Source organism: Euprymna scolopes, chromosome 33, assembly GCF_053919585.1.
Source record: "Euprymna scolopes isolate OS-2025 chromosome 33, ASM5391958v1, whole genome shotgun sequence".
Lineage (NCBI taxonomy): Eukaryota > Metazoa > Mollusca > Cephalopoda > Sepiida > Sepiolidae > Euprymna > Euprymna scolopes.
In genome coordinates this window covers 11,933,691-11,954,411 of record NC_136514.1, presented here as the reverse complement: position 1 = coordinate 11,954,411, position 20,721 = coordinate 11,933,691, and the positions used below count along the sequence as shown (strand labels likewise).

At 36.6% G+C, this 20,721-nt stretch overlaps 1 protein-coding gene across 1 annotated transcript in view; it reads left to right on the top strand.

Moving 5' to 3' along the window:
• The window catches only part of LOC145258141 (dual 3',5'-cyclic-AMP and -GMP phosphodiesterase 11A-like), a 1,328,815-nt gene that overhangs the window by 664,585 nt on the left and 643,509 nt on the right, over nucleotides 1–20,721 (top strand). The gene's annotated exons all lie outside the window — the stretch shown is intronic.

Genomic DNA, 20,721 nt, shown 5'->3' with positions numbered 1-20,721 from the left:
TTATATAGATAGAGAATTGCATCATTAATAAGATATCTTCTGGAGCGGTAGAAGGATCCTACAATCTTTCCAGCGACCTTGGCGACAGACTTGATGATTACTATATTAAATACAAATAAATTAACAAACAAATAATATAAATAAAAAAGAATTAAATTAGATTTATTTAGACAAGTAATAAAAAACAAATAAAGAATTTTATCTTAAATATTATATTGAATACCGATAAAAACTCATTTAAATTATAGGAATAGATTATCACCTTTGAATGCTTTCTAAACAAATGCTAGAAAAAATAACATACTATTAATAATGATTAATTAAATATAATCAAATGGTAATAAATGAATCATGTTTAATGCAGACGTAAATTTAATATGAATATTTATAAATGTAATAAAATACAATTCATATGTATGCAGAATTTTGGTGTAATCAACAAAGATTATTGCCGGAAACAAAATCAATAGATAAAGTAACTAGTTTCATATAAAAATGTGTTATGGATTTTTACATTATCAATATTATCTAAGTAAATATATACAGACTAATTATAAATAATAAAGTAATAAAATATTACGTAAAATATTTTTATTCATGTAATAACGTGAACACCTTATATCATAAGTAAATTTGAGAAGCTTTGCTCACCGCACAAGCAAGGTCTTAGATAAAACGGGCCGTGTTCGAAATGAATGTTTTTGTTAAGAATACACTTACACATAGTACGTGATTATTGCATATAACCTTAAATACGTTCCGTTATATACAATAGCGTCCAAAAGTTAAGGGACGGTCAATCGTTTTCTTTTAAATGGCTTGGAACTTTATCTTATGAAATATTGAAAAACAATTTTGGTGAATTTTCCAATGTTTAATAATGGAAGTTAAATAAAAAAAATATTTTTGATTTTGAATACATACTAGTTTTTTACATATAAATAAATTAATTAAATTACTGGTGTCCAAAACTTAAGAAACGGGGAAATTATTAATGAAAAAACAAAGAATTCTTTCAGTATTTAGTGAAAAGCCCCGTGTTGTCAATCGCAATATGGCATCTTTTTGCTGCAAGACAGAACTAATCGATCACATGTTATAGCTGAGATATTATTCCAGGATTTTCGAATACATTTCTATAAATCATGAAGATTTTGGTTTTTATTTTCTTTGATCTTATCACCAATAATTTTCCAAACATTTGCAATTCGCTTCAGGTCGGGTCTCTAAGCTGGCCAATCCATAACGCAAATATGTAATCTATTTAGCCATTCTGAAATTATTTTTGCTTTATGACACGGTGCGTTAGTTTTACATAAAGTTATCAGAATCAGGAAGATTCGGAATCACATGTTCTCTAATCAATTCTCTGTGCATTAAATTTTCCATGAATCTTCACAAAAGAGGCCAGTTCCTTTTGAAGATATCATGCCCCATACCATTATACTACCCCCTCCAAATTTTACTCTACTTTTAACGCCCTTAGGGGACAGTCTTTCTCCATTTTTCTTCTGACATGTGGCTTTTTGTCTGATCCGAAAAGATTGAATCACTAAAATGAACCTTTTCCCATTTTTCTTCCCAATACAAATATGAATAACGATCTGGCCTTTTTTATTTTTAATCGAAATTAAAGGCTTTCAGCATGGGCTTCTTGAAAATAATCAAACTTCGTTTAATCTTCGTGAGATCGTTTGTCATGAAATCTTTTGTCCAGTTTCGGATGTAAAATCCCGGGATATCGAAGCCGCAGTTTTAAAGCGATCAGAAAAAAGATGATCGAGTGATTTTTCTATCCTCCCCTCAAGTTGATAATCAGGGTCGGTAAGAGTTTTTTCTTTTCAGTCAATAGTAAACTCTCTCTCTCTCTCTCTCTCTCTCTCTCTCTCTCTCTGATAGGCTCATAAGAGTAGTGGTTGATGGGCAGAAATCAGTGGTCCACAATATAAATGCTGGAGTCCCTAAGAGGTCCACCCTGGGCCCAACTCTTTTCTTGATCTACATCAATGATCTCCCAAAACACATACTAAAATTATTCATTGACATCTATGCTGATGACACGACTATCTATGGCAACACATCAAAGGCCGTAAATGACAATGTTCTCTCTGATTCTCTTTCCTCAGAGCTTGAGCGCGTGGTAAAATGGGGGAAGAGGTGGCTGGTTACCTTTAATGCATCTAAAACCAAGCTCCTATCATTACATCATTAACGCTCTTATTTTTATAACATTTTCACCCAAAACAAGACACATTGCCACTTTGGTGTAGGGGGCTACTATCAGGGGCAACAACTACTTGGGTACTATGTAGGGATTTGGGAAGCAAGATGTTGGTTCACGTTGAACTTGAACTTCTGCACGTCAGTAGAGTTGGGGAAGCAGGGACCTGGAACGGAATTCCAAAGTCTAGCGGTTCTGGGGAAGAATCTACTGGGGTAGAAAGATCTTTTACATCTAGGGATCTCTACAGTGTGGAGTGGGATTTAGCTGCCTGTCGGGTTTGTCGAGGGTGTTCATGTCCTAGGGACACAAGTACTTGCAGTTCGTCAGAGCAGTCCCCATTAAAATACTTGTAGAACAGGCAGAGGGATGCAAAGTTTCGTTGATGGGACAGAGGATGAAGCTTAGATGCCAGTTCAGGGCCTATCAGATTTGCGACTCTCTTTTGAACCTTGTCTAGGAGTGAGAGACTAGTAGCCCATGCACCAGCCCAAATATGACAGCAATGCTCCATACATGGGCGAATGGTGGCCTTATAGAGGTACAGGATACTTTCAGGTGTTAGTAGTTTTCTAGCACGGTAGAGAGAGCCCACCTTCCTCGCAGCGGCCCTGGCAATACCTTCAATGTAATTGTTCCAACTCATGTTTCCTGTGAACGTAAGAGCAAGGAGTTTGAGAGATGTACTCTCGGATAAAGACTCGTTGGCCATTGCTATAGGTGATAGAGAAGGTTTCTCGTAATTATTGAATGAAACCAGTTTAGTCTTGTCGGCATTGAACGTGACCATCCATTTTTGTCCCTATGCCACTACAGATTGGAGGTCATCCTCTAGTGTTTCTGCCATTTTTTTTAGATATGTGTTCATTTGTTTTCCTGTCGTGCCTGTTATAGAGTGTGGTGTTATCAACATATATACCCATCTCAAAGGCAATTTTGTCGGGAGGGTCATTTATGAATATCAGGAACAGTAGAGGTCCAAGGATAGACCCCTGAGGTAGTCCCGCATTTATATCATATTGTTTATGTGTGCGACCGTCGAGGGCAACCTGAATTTTTCTCTTATCTTATATAAGAAGGATTTAATTATGTTACGTATTCTACCAGTGATACCGTATGATTGAATCTTCATGAGGAAACCCTCATGCCATACCCTGTCAAAAGCCTACGATATATCTAGAGCTACTGCTCTGCCCTCTCCCGCTTTGTCCAGTGAATGGTATATACGTTCAGAGATTACAGTTAGGATATCTGCTGTTGAACGGGCTTGTCTAAATCCATATTGTTTGTCAATCAGAAGTTTAGCAGCATCTGTAAGGTGATGGACTAGAGCATGGTTAATTAAGGTCTCAAATATTTTGGCAAAAAGTGGGAGGAGGCTACTGGGGCGATAATTTGATGGGTCAGTTCTTTCGCCAGAATTCTTGAATACTGGTACCACAGAAGCAGTTTTCTAACAGCCCGGAAAGCAAGATCCATTAATGCATTTGTTGTATAGTTTGGAGAAAACTGGAGCTACTTCGGCTGCGCATTTTTATAATAGCACAGCTGGGATGAGATCGGGTCCACATGCTTTTGAAGTGTCAAGGTTTTTTTTATGATAGCATGCACCTGAGCAGTGGCGATTTTCATATCGTCTTGCGTGGCGTCTGTCCGCATAGAAAATTCAGGTAGTGTGGAGTTTGAGGCAAACCCACTGGCAAGCATGTTAGCCTTCTCGGTTGCTGAGCAAACAACCTCGTGATTGTTGGTTAGTGAGGGAATTGTTGATTGCCCATTATTTACTACACTGTTGTAGATTTTCCAGAAGTAACGAGTTCCTAGTTTTTGTGCTTCGATGAATTTTTTAGTGGTTTCCGTAAATTCTCTCTTAGCTGTCACTATTTCTTTCTAAACGTTACTTCTAGCTTCTATGTACTTCTGTCCGTTTGAACTGGATTTATGTCAGTTAAATCTGCTTGAACTGGACTTAAGTCGGTTAAATCTGCTCTCATCCCAATCTGGCATCGATTGAAATGAATGGCTCTTGTCTAGGGGAGCCCCCATGTTTTGATAAGCTTCTGGGTTTAACCTTTACTCCTGATCTGAAATGGAACACATACATCAAGTTTGTGGCCAAGGTCGCTGGGAAAATGGTGGGATCCTTCTGCCGCTCCAGAAGATATCTCGCTAATGATGCAATTCTCTATCTATATAAAAGCCAAGTACGCCCAAGGAAAGAGTACTGCTGCCACATCTGGGCAGGAGCTGCTAAAAACAGCCTATCCTGCCTTGACAGAGTACAAAACAGACTTCGTGGCTTGGTGGGGATGCTCTTTTCTCTTCCCTGCAACCTCTCTCCCACAGAAGAGACGTTGCGAGCCTGTCTGTGTATCGTTATTTCCATGCGAAGTGCTCGTCTGAGCTGAAATCTTTAGTCCCCCCCTCGCCCCCTCGCCAATCTTTCACGAAAAACACCCGCCTAGCTGAAACCACTGTCCATAATTTTCCCCACTCTTTATCCCTGCCTAAATCAAAACGTACATTCCATGAACAAGGCTTTTTTTTAGAACTGCACGCCTGTGGAACTCTCTGCCGCTTGCCTGTTTCCCTCCCGACTTCAACTTTGGTGTCTTCAAGTCCAACACAAACAAATTCCTGATAAACTGCCCCCTTAAGTAATGACACTCTATCAAATCTCCAATACTAACTATTACTACGATAATATCCTATTGATTACTGTACACATAATAACTCTTATCCCCGAGTGGCTTCTGGCCATTGATAAGTGGTGACCCGCACGTGAAAAAAAGTAAACCTTTCTGTCTATTTTCAATAACCCGTAAAACAACGCTTTTACACCTATTCAATATTTTAGCATTCTCCCCTATAACCTTTTTTTCATCATAATGGTCACAAATAAGCTGTTTTTCTCGTATAGAAAGGTTTTTTTTCGAATATTCGGAGTCGTCATTTTGTTAAGTTGTTATTAAAATTGCTAAAGTTTGTATTAATTGTCGGCGGTCCTTAACTTTTGGACGCCTGTAATTTAATTAAATTTCTTTATATGTAAAAAAAAAAAAAATTATATGTATTCCAAATCAGAAATAAAAAAAAAACAATATTTTTCATTTAACTACCATTAGTAAATACTGGAAAATTCGCAAAAAATTGTTTTCCCTTTTCGTAAATAAAATTAGAAGCCTCTCAATAAAAATGATCAACCGTTCCTTTACTTTTGGACGCTACTGTATGTTTTTTTTTTCTTTTAATGAACACGAGATTCTCTGATAAGACAAATGGGGCGTTAAAAATTTTCTGTTTAGGGCAGAACTGAAGCATGATACTTGACTTTTGGATTTTAAATATCAATCCAATCAGTTATATAAAACTTAATTTTATAAAGTCAGCAGAAGGTGCTCCATAGTGCTATATAGACTAAAACGTATTATAGACTAAGTCACTGCAGGATGGCATGTGAAGTTTCCTTTCGGCGTACTGCAGTGGGTTCCTAACTAGGACACGCAATCAATCGATTAGTTTGAAAATGGCAATTCCACCGATTTCATTGATAATAATAGTATGGTATTGAACTATCATTCATCCTTAATCAATCTCGGCAACGTCCGGTTTCCCTGCTTATATATACTCACGTTTACCTCTAACAAGGCATATCGCCACTTGCACGTAAGGGGCTACTATTTGGGACCATGCCTAGGAAAGATTAACAAGATGTTGGTTTACGCTACATTTGCATATCAGTACAGTCAGGGAAGCAGGGTAGCAGGAAGGGAATTCCAAAGTCTAGCTGCCTGAGGGAAGAAACTATTAGAGTAGAAAGCTTTCTGGCATTTAAGGATCTCAACATTGAAGTGGTGTGTTTTGTTGCTAACCGGTTTGCCAGGGATATGTACGTCGATGGGGGAACAAATGTAATGAGTTTATCAGAGCACATTCTTTTAAAATATTTGTAAAATTGGCACAGAGAAGCTACACTGCAGTGATGAGAAAGGGGTTGAAGCTTTGTTGACAAAGTGGAACCTATTAGATTGAAAGATCTTTTTAAGACGCTATCAAAGATGGAGAGACTAGGGTAAATGCACTACCCCAGATGTGGCAACAATACTCCATGCATGGGTTAATGGTGGCCTTGTATTACTCTCGGGTGTAAGCTGTCTTCTAGTCTATAATATGGAACCCATCTTCTTTGCAGCAGCCTTCGTGTATTTGTGTATTGGTTTCGGTTCATATTGCCTGTGAATGTTAAGCTGATGAGTTTTAAGGAAGGATTCTCAGGTAGTGTGTTATTTGTCATGGATATCGGTGATTGAAGAGGCGTGTTGTAATCGTTAAGGGAGAACCGCTTAGTTTTACTAGCATTAAATGTTACCATCCATTTACGGTCCCATTCGACTACTGTCTGGTGGTCTTTTCCTTACGATTCTTCCATTGTCTTAGATTTTATGTAGATCCGTTATTCTCTCCTGAATGTTATAGAGCGTTTTATCATCAACAAATATACCCATCTCGGACACAATATTATCAGGAAAGTCATTCATAAATATCAGGAATAATAGTGGGTCAATGATCGATCCTTGACGCATTCTCAGATTAATGTTCTACTGCTTGGATGCACATCCAGCAATAACTACCTGGATGGTCCAATTGTCTAAGAAGGATCTAATTATATTTAGTATACACCCTGTAATAACGTAGGATTTTATTTTTTATTATTAGTCCTTCGTGCCATACTTTGCATAGATCTTGCATATAGCAATGACTAAAGCGTTGTCTTCGCCAGTACATAATATATAAGTTCAGAGATAACTATACAAATATCTGCAGTAGAACGTAAATACGAACATCAAAATCCCACGCTACAAATTAGAGACCCCCCAGAACCTAGAAAGCCTTATACTCTAATAGTTTCTTTCCTTGAACTGCTCGACTTTGGAATTCCCTTCTTAATTCCAGCTTCCTCAACTGCACTACCATGCAGACGTTCACGTGTTAACAGGAACGTTGCTGTTCAACTCCGTACATAGTATCCTTGCAATTTATGTCCCAGATGCTAGTCCCCTACAAGTGGAACTGTGCTTTGTTTTGGATGAAAATGCAAAAAATAAAGACTAGAAATACATAGAAACTATTTTAACAACTGCACTGCATATGCCGTGCATATGAGTTAGTACAACTAAAAACATTGTGATTCGACTAAAAAGATATAAAAATATGTAAGAGTATCTTGTGTAGGAGACGGGGGGTCTCGTCGTGGGCGACGAAGCGTTTCACTGAAGAACCACAGCAACACACAGCAAACCAACAAACAATGACAGCCACGGCGCGAAGGTAACTAACAAAGCTCAGCTGACTGCACAATTAGAAACGGAACCCAACGGTCACTGTACTAATCGCCACGAACGTCAGAACCCGACTGCCTCGCACCTCCAATGGACCGATTTTTATTCCTCAAGATGGCCTAGCTAATTTGCATCCCCGCGAGATCTCGCGCGATCCTGCGAGATTCCGTCTCTAATAAAAGCAGGCAGGCGCCATCTTGAAACTCTTTCTTCCGCTGCCCCGACCACAGGATCAGCCACCACCCCACACGCCAGGCACACACGGACCCTCTTGCGCCGAGGGCTACGGTTAGTCTCACAAAATATAAGAGAGAAAACCGTATCTAAACCTCAATCTGAAGGGACAAGGAAAGTTTGAAGAGTTAAGAAGCGTTTTATAAATCAAATTCGAGAGTAAAGCCGCACGTATTGTATAGCGTTGTTTGTGCGGTCCGATAGGGATCACATTAGCATCTCCTATTGCAGTGTAATAACAACATAATTTTATCCCATAGAGGTTAGTATTTCTCTTTGTTGTTAATATAATATATAAAAAGTTATATGTATGTCTGTCTGTCTCAATCTTATGAAACCCTATCTCTCTGAAACTAAAAGTTGCGGAGAAGCGCTAAGTTCCTAAAATGGTTGGATTTTTTTATGGACCGTTCTTTTATAGGTTTTTAGCCTGTTAAAATAGTTTTTAAAAAGCCAAAAAAAAGGGTCCAAATTGAAAAAAAAAATCGCCAAACATTTTCTACATTCATCTTAATTTATTTTTATTCAGTTAATATGTGTGCCACATTATTACAGAGGTAACGTCATCAGCTTTAAACGCTTCAGCTTTGCTTTCGGTTTCCATACTATCTAATGGCACGTGAATACGTTTTCTTTTTTAATTTGGAAATCGCAACCCTATAATAATATATACTAAATAATGACAAATTAAAACATCATATTTAATAGTATTAGACGACTAGGCAAAGTCACCCCCCCCGCAATTTGCCATTAAGTTTCTCTTAGACAAATATGAAGTACATATTTCCTCTAAAGTCGCAGACAGAACCAAAACGAGTGTCTTTATTTATTTATTTTTGTCATATTATTCTCAGTCACTTCCAGAAAATGACCTTTTTTGCTCTGCCAATACTCGTTTCGCGGAACTGCAATTCACTAACCTATATTTTATAGAACCTGATTAAATAAAATAATAATATTGAAAATCAAAGAAAAAAAAAAGAAAAAACAAAAGGTGAATAATAACGAATATATTAGCGATCTTTTAAGAAGATTACCAGACTGTAGGCGCCGTTGCCTAGCGCTAGTAGATTTTTCTTTTTGCGATTTTCGTTCATTTCAATCGAGAACAGAGACAATCACGATGATATCAGATTAAAGGGTCAACATTTCATATAACAGGCCAGGCTGGTGACAGAGGATTAAATTAGACATTTTCTATCTTTTCATACAACGGCCATTTTATCGTATATGCATTTCCTTTGGTTTAGTTATCTATATATTATCCTAGTTTGCTAATGTCCATCGATCTCCCATTGTACACACACACACACACACACGTTTTTTTATATTTCTTACACACATATACGCACATATACGCACATATGTACATATACATACATACACACACATGCGCACATATCTATATAAAAATTTAGTTTGACACAATATTATCGTTCTCTTATTTAAAATAAGCGGTGCACACACACACACTCTCTCTCACACGCGCGCACACACAAACACGCACACACACAATCTTACACACACACACACACACACATATATATATATATATATAAGCACACATATATGTATTGCTATACATATGTATCTTAAATTTAATACAGAAACGAAAAAACAAAAATTGAATCGGGTTTTTCTTTTTATCTTTTAATAAAACATTTTCTATTTTAAACGTCTTCTAAAACAGTTTTAATAGTGCAGGTAAATATGTTGGAATTATCAGAAAGTGAAGCCCAAAGAAAGAATTCCTAAAGAATTATGTTCTCATACTCGAAATTATCGTTACCTCGTTATCAATTATCGTTGGCATCCATCGATTCCCCGGTTCAGGTAACTGTTCTGAGCTTATTATAAGTCTCAAACGGGCTTTCTGAAAATGCGGTCTTTAATCGGTACTCAAAACGCTCCGCAGAGATCTGATCCATCTCTTTCATTTCTAGATAAAATATTAGGGCATTCCTTTAAAATACATAGGAATCAATATGACTATGTCCTCAATCATTGCCACTAACTTTAACTTGTCAAACCACCTGACTATAGCGTGTTCTAGAGTAAACGGCCTAAGGATTTCGTTGCTTATCCTTACTCGTTCACCCATTTTCATCTTTGTGCCGAAATAGCTTGCAGTAAAATATGTTGCTCTTATCAGAGAGTAAAGCCCAAATAAAGAATTTTCAATGTCCTCATACTCGCAATTCTTGTTATCAAAATCCTAAAATTTAAAAGAATCAATTCCCAACTGTTACGTCCTCCCTCGCAATGCTGTGTATCAAATCCCACCGCACATTTGTCAGAACTTACTCCTGCCAAACAGACACACTCTATCCTCTTGTACAAGGTCAGATTCGTACTACTTTTAAATTACAATTAATATTAATCACAATTTATTCAGTAATTTAACATGTTTAATGATGCTTCCAAAACCTTTAATAATAATTCCTATACCTTTAAGCAAACACGCGCTAAAAAACTAACAAGAGAGTTCATTTACACATCGTGTGTTCTTTACAACAACAACCACAAGAACAAAAGCAACGTCAACAACAACAACAACAGCACGCAAGTAACATCCTTGTATTTTTAAACAACACTAGGATTTATTTGTAAGGGGCAATAACAGCTTTTCACTTTCTGAAGGTGGAATTATTACGGTCCGAAATAGATAAGAAATATTTTAACTATTTAAAAAAAGGACATTAATTAAACTGTATTATCTTCTTGTTTTACTAAAATAATTTGTATTTTTAACGTATTCTAAAACAGTTTAATCTATTTATTTAATATTTTATAATCGGTAATCGACAATATCTTACTATCAAACAATCATGAGGTTGTTTGCGCGGCAACTGAGAAAGATAACATGATTGCCCGTCAGTTTGCCGCAAACTCTACCTTGGGCCCAGCAAGCCATACCCTCCCTAATTTTCCTCTGTGGACAGAAACCACGCTACATGATCTGAAGATCACACCTTCCCAAGTACGTGATATTATAAAAAATCCTAGGCACCTCAAAAGCATGGGGACCTGAACTCATCCCGGCTGTGCTATTTAAAAAAATGCTCCGCTGAGGTCGCTCCTGTTCTCTCTAAACTCTTTAACAAATGCCTTAACGAATCTTGCTTTCCTGACTGCAAGAAAACTACTTCTGTGATACCAGTTTACAAAAAACTCTGGCGACCCATTAAATTATCACCCAATTAGCCTCCTACCTCTTTTCGCCAAAATATTTGAGTCCTTAATTAATCAAGCTCTAGTCCAACACCTCACAGCTGCAAAACTTCTGTCAGACCACAAATATGGATTTATACAAGTCCGTTCTACTTCGGATATTTTAACTGTAATCTCTGAACGTTTATACCAAGCACTGGATAAAGCAGGAGAGAGGAGGCCAGCAGCCCTTGATATATCTAAAGTTTTTGACAGGGTATGGCACGATGGTCTTCTGATGAAAATAAACTCCTATGGTATTACTGGACGAATGCTTAGCATAATTAAATCTTCTTAAATGAGAAAAGAATCCAAGTTGTCCTCGATGGGCGTATGTCCAACAAATTTGATATAAATGCGGGTGTGTTACAGGGATCGATTCTTGGACCTTTGCTATTTCTGATATTCATAAATGACTTACCTGATAAAATTGTTTCTGGGATGGGTATATTTACTAATGACACCACGCCCTATAGCAAGCACGTGGGGAAAACTAACGAGCACATATCTAAAGTAATGGCCGAAACCCTAGAGGAAGACCTCCGGTCTGTAGTGCAACGGGGTCAAAAATATATGGGAACGTTCAACGCTGCCAAAATAAAGGTCGTATCTTTTAATAATTGTGTGAAACCTTCCCAACCACCAATAGCTATGACTAGAAATACTTTACCTGAGAGCACTTCATTCAAGCTCCTTGGCTTAACGTTCATGGGAAACATGAGTTAGAATAGATACATCGAGATTATTGCTAAGGCTGCTGCAAAGAAAGTGGGATATCCCTATCGTGCTATAAAGTTATTTACGTCTGAAAATATCCTGTACGTCTACAAAGCCACCATTCGGCCGTGTATGGAGTCCTACTGTCACATTTGTCCTTGTGCATCTGCTACTAGTCTCTCGCTTCTGGACAAGGACCAAAAGAGAGTCGCCAGACTGATAGGCCCACAAATGTCATCTAAACTTCAGCCGCTGTCCCACCGACGAAATGTTACATCCCTCTGCCTGTTTCACAAGTAATCTAATGGTAGATGCTCTGACGAACTACACACCCTTGTACCCCTTCGGCGAAAATACCCTCGACAAACACTACCATCAGCGAAGTCACACCCCTACACAATTGAGATCCCTAGATGTAAGAAAGCCTTTTACTCTATTAGCTTCTTCCCCAAAACCGCAGGACTTTGGAATTCTCTTCCGGTTTTCTGCTTCCCAAACTGTACTGACATGCAGAAGTGCAAGTGTAATGTAAGCAGACATCTTGCGGCTAAACTCCCTACATAGTACCCCTGCAATTAAGGTCTCTGATAGTAACTCCTACATCAAAGTGGTAACGTGCTTTGTTTGAGGTGAAAATGTAAGAAAAAATATATACATGTACTTAGTAAAATACGCTTTTTCAATTATATTTAATTCTTTGTTTATTGCAATCCTATTAGATTAGATGTCTAATGCCTGTTTAATATATCCGCATTCAAAAATTACAAGAGATCACTTTATCTTACATTTCAGGTTTTTTAGCATATCAATATTTTCGTACATTTGACACACCTTTTTCGTTACGTCGAAACAATCATTATTTATATGTCAATACTGAATGTTTTCTTGCATATACTAATTAGAGACATCAGACATTTTACCTATAATGAACGTATGTATATAGCCATCTTAGTTTTAATAAATTATATACCTGCCCCGATACCTTAAACGTATATCCTACAGAATTTTTTTTTCACATATTATGAAGATGAAAATTAATATATAATGCTATTAAACTTATTATATAAAACAAGGTTGTTCAAAAAATATTACTTCTTAGTTTCTTAAATAAGGCTTATGCATATATTAAAAAATGCTTATATATCGAATACACATCTGATAGTTTCTAATTTTTACATGTTTATATTTAATTACACACAAATGAAAAATGATCATAAGCTCGAAAAGCTATTAAAATACTTAACAGAAAGTAAAATTTCTGAAAGATGTGTGGTGAGATATTCTTGTATTTATTAAAGTTTAAGTAACACCAATACATTTGTGTGGTTTACTAAACGCTTGGGGCTTGTTATTGATTTGTTGATTTGTACTGTGGAAATGGTTTAAATTTTGTTGGTTGTGGTAAGCATTTGTCGGAACAGTAAGTGCTGAGATATTGTTTTGATGGGAATTATGAGTGTTATTTGTGTAATGATGATTGTAAGGATAACTATTATCGGCCCACATGGAACTTTCACACAAGTCAACAAACGATCTGATTGGAAACCTGCGGTGTTCTCTGGAGGCTAAGTGACAACAAGTCTCCCCAGATATCTAGTTCTCTCCATCTCCTTCGATAGCATTTGCACATTAATTTGCATCATCGCAACAGCCTCTTACCATTGATTTCTCGCCGACAGTGGCCATTGGTTCATACTGGAATTTGAGTGGCACTAAGCCTCCTCAAAGTCCCAGTTCTGTTTGTGCTTGTCCAACCGAGGTCTGGCTCGCGCTCTCTCCTCGGGTTTTCATTCCTTCTTGACCCTTCTCAGCTCTTTGGTGTCACTTTTTTATTGGGAGGGGCGGTGGTGAAACTATGGGGATGCATGATGGGGGTGTATAATTGTAGATATGCAGCTTCGGTGTTCTTCATTCCCTGTGATTCTTATTCGCTATATTGTCTTCTTGTATTATTCTCTGCATTCAAGGGGTTTCCTTAATATTTCAGTCGTTTTCATTATCGTTAGTCGTTGTACTTTTGCAGTTATTCCTCTGATTTCAAATTTATTACATTCTTTTTTCGAAGTTTTTCGGAATTGTTCGTAGTGCTCCTACTATTATCGGTACTATTTTGATTTTCTTCATCATCCAAATCCCTTTTAACTATCTGGCTAGCTCTCTGCATTTGCTTCGTTTCTCCTTTTCTTTCATACTCACCCTGTGGTCAGCTGGGACAGAAAAGTCTACGATTTGACAGGATTTTTCTTTCTTGTTAATTATTATTATTATTAATATTATTAATATTATTATTATTATCGTATATTAATTTTATGTGTTTTTTTCTGAGAAGACCATCGTGCCATACCTTGTCAAAAGCCTAAGATATATCTAGGGCTAAAACTCTAACCTCCCCTGCCTTGTCCAGTGAGTGGTACAGAGATTACAGTTAGGATATCTGCTGTGAAACGGGCTTGCCTAAATCCGTATCGTTGGTAGGTTAGCAGCTGTAAGATGATGGACTAGAGCTTGATTAATTATGGATTCCAATATTTTGGCGAAAAGCAGGAGAAAGCTAATGGGGAGATAATTTAATGGGTCAGTTCTTTCGCCAGAATTCTTGAAATCATGTATCAGAGAAGCAGTATACTAGCAGTCAGGAAAGCAAGATTCTTTAAGGCATTTATTATAATGTTTAGAGAGAACTGGAGCAACCTCGACGGAGCGTTTCTTTAACAGCACAGCCGGATGAGATCGGGTCCACGGGCATTTGAGGTGTCTAGGTTTTTATAATACTATGCAACTGAGAAGGTGTATTCCCAGATCATCTAGTGTTGCGTCTGTCCGCAAAGGAAAGTCAGGGAGGGAGTTATTTGTTGGGTCAAATGTGGAGTTTAAGGCAAACCGACTGGCAAGCATGTTAGCCTGCTCGGTTGTCGTGCAAACAACCACATGATTGTTTGATAATTGGGGAATCGTTGACTGCCCATTATTTACTACACTGGTGTAGATTTTCCAAAAATCCCGGGTTCCTAGTTTCTGTGTTTCGATGAATTTTCTGGTGATTTTAGTATATTCTATCTTATGTGTCGCTATTTCTCTCGTACAATTACTTCATTTTCTAAACAGCATAAACCGCCAGTACCCATCATGTCCGCCACATACATCTAGGAAATGCCAGTGTCCAATAATGTCTGAAAGTTGAAATTCGAGTAGTTTATTGCAGGAAGACGTTTATTATGACAGCCACTTACTGCCAGTTAACCAGTGTCCATCAGTAATCATCGCCAATAATCCCAGTGTTAACAACGTTTGTCAGTGATTGCTACTTTCTACCACTGCCAAACAATGCTTGAAAGCTGAAGCCAGATAATTTTTTTTTTGTCCATGGCCGGTACTGTTCGCTATTTTCCATGCCTGACAACTATAGTTTAGTTCGATGTCTGGTGGGGATTCTTTTCCGAATCTATTCTGAAGTTGTGTCATACTTTCACCGGGAAACGTCGGTAAAATAGTCCTGCTACTTATTAAATTTATAAGCGAAAACGAGGCTACATTAAAAGGGAGTACTTTCATATTTTTCCTAGGTTTATAAGATCGGAATTTTTTAAGCCAACTTTCGCGAAGTTGTCATTTCTTTGAAGCAGTTTGGCCTTCAAAAATATATTTAGCCTCTTTTAAAGCGTAAGGAATGGACTTACTAAAGAAGCGCCAGGCGGAATATTGTACTGATAATAGAAATGAGATAAGCTACGTGAATTCTTATTTTGAAACTCGTCGAACACATTTCTTCCTTGTACAAATTGTCTTACATTAAAAGTTTTGGCTTAAAGCAACTTATTCCAGTTCTTCTAGTTGAACATGGGGCGTGAATTAAGTGAATTATTCTATCATACATCCACTGGGAATAGAGACATACGCCCCCTTCTTAGAACCGGCAGAACTCATGACGCATGATCTACTGACATTCACATTGATTTAGATTGATTTTAGCACGTCAAGGTTATTCGTAAACTTATTCCTTTTTTCAATAAATAAACATTCTTCACTTTTACAGGAAAATATTATAATCCTTTTAGCAATTCATTGAAATGTTCCGTTTGAAGCAAACAGCAACAATTTCAGATCGAAATGAACAATTATTCTTCCTCTATTTTTTTTAATTCGCATCTCTAGTTTGTTTTTTATTAGCGTGTGCTGTCACAACTAATAAAATTATCGTGTTTTTATAAACGTAGGGACATAGCTGAGCTAACAAGACTCGATTAAGCATTTTGTTGTCAGGTTTTTGAGATGCAATTTCAAAACTCTTTAAGAAATGTTTTGCCGAGTCTTAAACAATAAAATTCCACCTCGTAACTGTTGAGTTCTGTGTATACCGTTGTCTGCTGTTCGGGTCGCACTAACATGCAGAAGTTTAAATGTAATGTGAACAAACATATCGCTGTTCAATTCAATACGGTCCCATGTTAGAGATGATTTAAAACAGAAACCATTTACTTTTCATAAAGCAATATTGTAAGAATTGAAATTGATTTTACTTACCGGGGGTTGGTCGGAGGGAAGAAAAGACACTGAACGGCTGTTTTGCCGTTACTGAAAAACTGGGTGTCTATTTCCTATTAAGTTAAATAGACATTCTAATCTCGTTGGAAATCACGTTGGAATTCTCGCCACTGAGAGTTAGTATGTATAAAAGGAGTTGTCTCACTACGGGTTGGTGATTAGTTAAGAAGCTAGTTAACTAGCTTGCCAGTCGGTTGGCGTCTCTTAGACTGATTACCTCGTTACTGTTGTTCGGCAAACGTTACCTGTTAATTGTTACCTTTACAAGGAAAGACTGCTTGTAAGCAACGTCACCATTTCGTTGCAAGCCCTTACTGCCTTTTCTTACTCCCCCTCCTCTTGTTGGTGAAATAATCCCGACAATATTTCTTATTTGGGGTGAGGAAAAGTAAAAGAATAAAACAATATTAGGTAATAGAACAGTCACGTGTAATCTCTCGCGCATGCGCTTGTTATGCTCCGACTTATGCGAACTGAACACCTTAAACACCTTACAAATATTGTCAGCTTTCAATTTTTATACAAACCACCTTCCCATACGTAATGCCCCTCGTTTTTCATCCACCGGAACTTTCGCGGTTAGTTAAAATCCTATTCTTAATTCACACATGCCGATCCAATTTATCTATATTCGACAAACGACAATTTCTCTCACACTTTATCTATACTAAAAGCTAAACGCAAATTCCATGGGCAAGTTTCTTTTCCAGAAATATCCCTCCGTGGAACAAAAAACAAAACAAAAAAAAACAAAACAAAAAAAAAACAAAACAAAAACAACAAATAGACTTCTACCCGGCTGACTATAACATAATCCTTTTCAAGTCCAACGTAAATAACTTCTTATTGAGACGCTCTCTTAAATTACTAAGCCCTACCCTACTTTACTGCTTCAGAATGAATTTTTCTACATAGTAAGCACCGTTCTCCATGCACTTCTGTCAGACATTCAATAACGAATTTCTACTTCGAACACACGTCCATGACAGGGCTCGCTTTTTTAAGATTTCACTCTTTCAATATTTGCAAAAGAGGGATGAAACTTTAAGGTCATGAATGCATATGTTATGTCATCACAGCAATGCAATTTACAATCCTGTCTCATCCATCTGCGCGGAACAAAAGTATAGGAGGCATTATTTTAAAATACCCATCGGATTTTCCAAAGAGTATAGATTGTAGCTATTGTATGTAGTGTTGTTGACGATCTATGTTAAATGGCTATTGTCAACCATGTATGCGGAAGGCTTATTCTTGGTGATTCATGATAAACGAATATAGTAACACATTATTTCTAGTTTATTAAACGTTTATACACGGCAGATATTTTATAAGCTTCATTCAAAAATTCTGGGGTAAAATATTTTAACAGCTGCTGTGATCGATCTATACAGAGCGGTTACTGAAATCGATTACGTGTGAATGGCTATTGTGAAAAATTGTTCCCAAACGCCTCTTATGACAGCTTATCAGCGGATAACTGTTGGAAATAAGCGGTGTATTCTTCAAGATAGTGTGATCATGATTGTGATAATGGTTTGGGTTCCGAATCTATAAACTCGTTATATTCTATTGAGAGAGAGAGAGAGAGAAAGAGAGAAAGAGAGAAAGAGAGAGAGACAAACAGACAGACAGAGACAAAGAGACAAAGCGAGAGGGGGGAGCAAGCTTAGAACCATTTACCAAAGTTACTGAATGATGCATCAAAATAAATAGTAATATGAGTTCACAATCTAGTTTGTAGGTGTCAGAACTCATATATATATATATATATATATATATATATATATATATATATATATATATATATATTAGCATTTAAACGCGGCGTTTCCCGGTGTTGCCCGGGTGTTTGGATGTGTCTGTTGAGAAAAAAGTGGTAGTAGGAAGGCAGTCTCGAACCCGTGCCTGTAATTGGCTAAAAACATTAATTAGACCTTCAACTGGGAACTTTTCTACAGGAGATGGTCGCTTTTTTCGCCGATATTTTTGAAAGTCATCCTTTCCTTTCGATTGCCTAGCCTCAATTTTTTAAAAAAATGTCACTTCCGATCTGGTGGTGGTCGTAATAGCAAAGACGTCAGGTTTTTTTCTCGTTCTTTTCCTCCTTCACAATACGGGTTCGAGCCTGCCTTCATACTACCACTTTTGTTTTGCTAAACACACATCCAATCTAGCGGTCAGCGCTGGGCTTAAATGCTAGTATATGTATAAAAGTGAACGTGTATGTGTGTGTATCTGTGTGTCTGTGTGTGTAAATTTCTCTACGCAATAACTCTGTCTATTTTAAGTCTACAGACTCGAAATTTGATATACAGGGTACTGAGATTTGGGAAAAGGTTTTTGATCGGATTTCGGCCGGAAATTTAGCTGTTAAAGGGTTAAAGGTTAAAGATTTGACCTTTGAGAACTCTACCAAACTCCTCCGAGAATTTTGGGTCTAAACACTTGAAATTGTGGATATAGGTTCCTTGGACATGGATTTAACTTAATAACTTGCTTTGAGCCCAAATAAAGAAAGCTTAAGGGGTCATAATAGGGGTCATATTTAAAAAAAATGACCGCTTTTTTTTTTGCTCAACATACACGTCCAATCACCCGGGCAACGCCGGGATGAAAAGATATATATATATATATATATATATATATATATATATATATATATATATATATATATATATATATATATATATATATATATGAAATAATGAAATCCCTAAAAAGATGATGTAGTGTTTACCGGATATACGCAGTGGTAAACTTCAAACTAATATAAATAACAGTATTTATATATAGATAATTAAATCCCAACCGAATGAAAAAGCTCAATACGCAATAGAGAGTAGAACTTATATTTTCTAGTAAAGTCAGCGATGGACGATGAGATGTTTATTTTTTTTATCTCTCGTGTCCGCTCAGTAAGAGGTCAATTTTTCTTTGAACCACTGCAGTATCCGAAAAACAATTTCCATTATTTCAGCTGCTTTGAAAACTTTCCAACCGGACTATTCATATTGCACTGGATTAACTGTTGTATTTCATTATCTCTTAAAATTACTTTGCCTTTCAGATTACCTTGACAGAATCTTCATGCAAGCTGAAATATTACGCGCGGTTTGTTTTATTGTTATTTTTTTTTACATTTCCACCATTTTTCCACTCGTTGTTTTTAAAGCATGTTTTTTAACATCGAATGGAAATCTTTGCAATCTATGACTATAATAAAGTTGGGTTTCACTTAATGCCATAACCAGCAAGTACTAGCACTGCTACAAACATAATTTGCTGGTTTCTTCTTTCATCTGATGAGAAGAGTAGCAAGAAGAGTATTCTTTGAAAGTCCGGATTTTGTAAATTATTTTTTTGAGCACAAGAAATTTGGATTGTAACTTTAAATTGACAGTTTTAATTTTCTTTCCCTTATACACACACACACATGTATATATATATATTGCCCTCGTATATATACATTTTATAAGTATCTACGTATTTCTTATTTGTAATCTTCTCTTTCTTCTATCCCTCATCCTCTTTTTTAACCTCTTCTTTTTTCTGTCCTTTTCGTTTTCTCTTCTTTTCTTTTATTTTTAACGGTCGTTATAATTTCTTAACAATCACATTCATGAATTTCGGTTTCGGTTTGATTCTTGCTGATAGCATAGACAATACATTTTATACTTTTGGAACCATGACTATGTATTGGGTACAATATAATATGAAACAATCCATTGAGCATTGGCTCTATATTAATAAATATGAAATATGCGTAAACTAAAGTAACACATTTCAGCGCATTTTACAAGAGGGCAATGCCAGGCATCCCTGCTATTATATATATATATATATATATATATATATATATATATATATATATATATATATGCGTGTGTGTGCGTGAATAAAAAAATAAAAATATCAGCGATGGTTGACGTTATGGTGTTTTGAAAAAAGAAACACCGGATGAATTTATAAAATGGTGATAAACGTTTCGTCCCTTATTGCACTACATACACACACATTTATAGTTTCCTTCCTGATAGGGGTATGGATTCTAACACTATTTCCTTTTTACTTACGTATGGTCTATGATCGTTTTCTTCTGCATTTTTCCTTATAATATCCTGAAGATTTCCCCTGCAATAAGGGACGAAACGTTCACCACCATTTCATAAATTCTTTCTTTTTTTTTTTTTTCAAAACAACATATTATATATATATATATATATATATATATATATATATATATATAATTTTGGTTTTGTACGGTACCATAAAAGGCCGACTTGTAAGGACGTGGGGATGGAATTTCTTTTCCCCAAACGGACGTACCAGGTTAATCATGAAGAAAATTAACTTTTTGTTGGTAACCTCGAATGGAAATCATATGTGACGAGTTGGTGAGCAAGGAGAGTTTTATGAAAACATAAACTCATAAAATTGCCATCCCATTTACGAAAT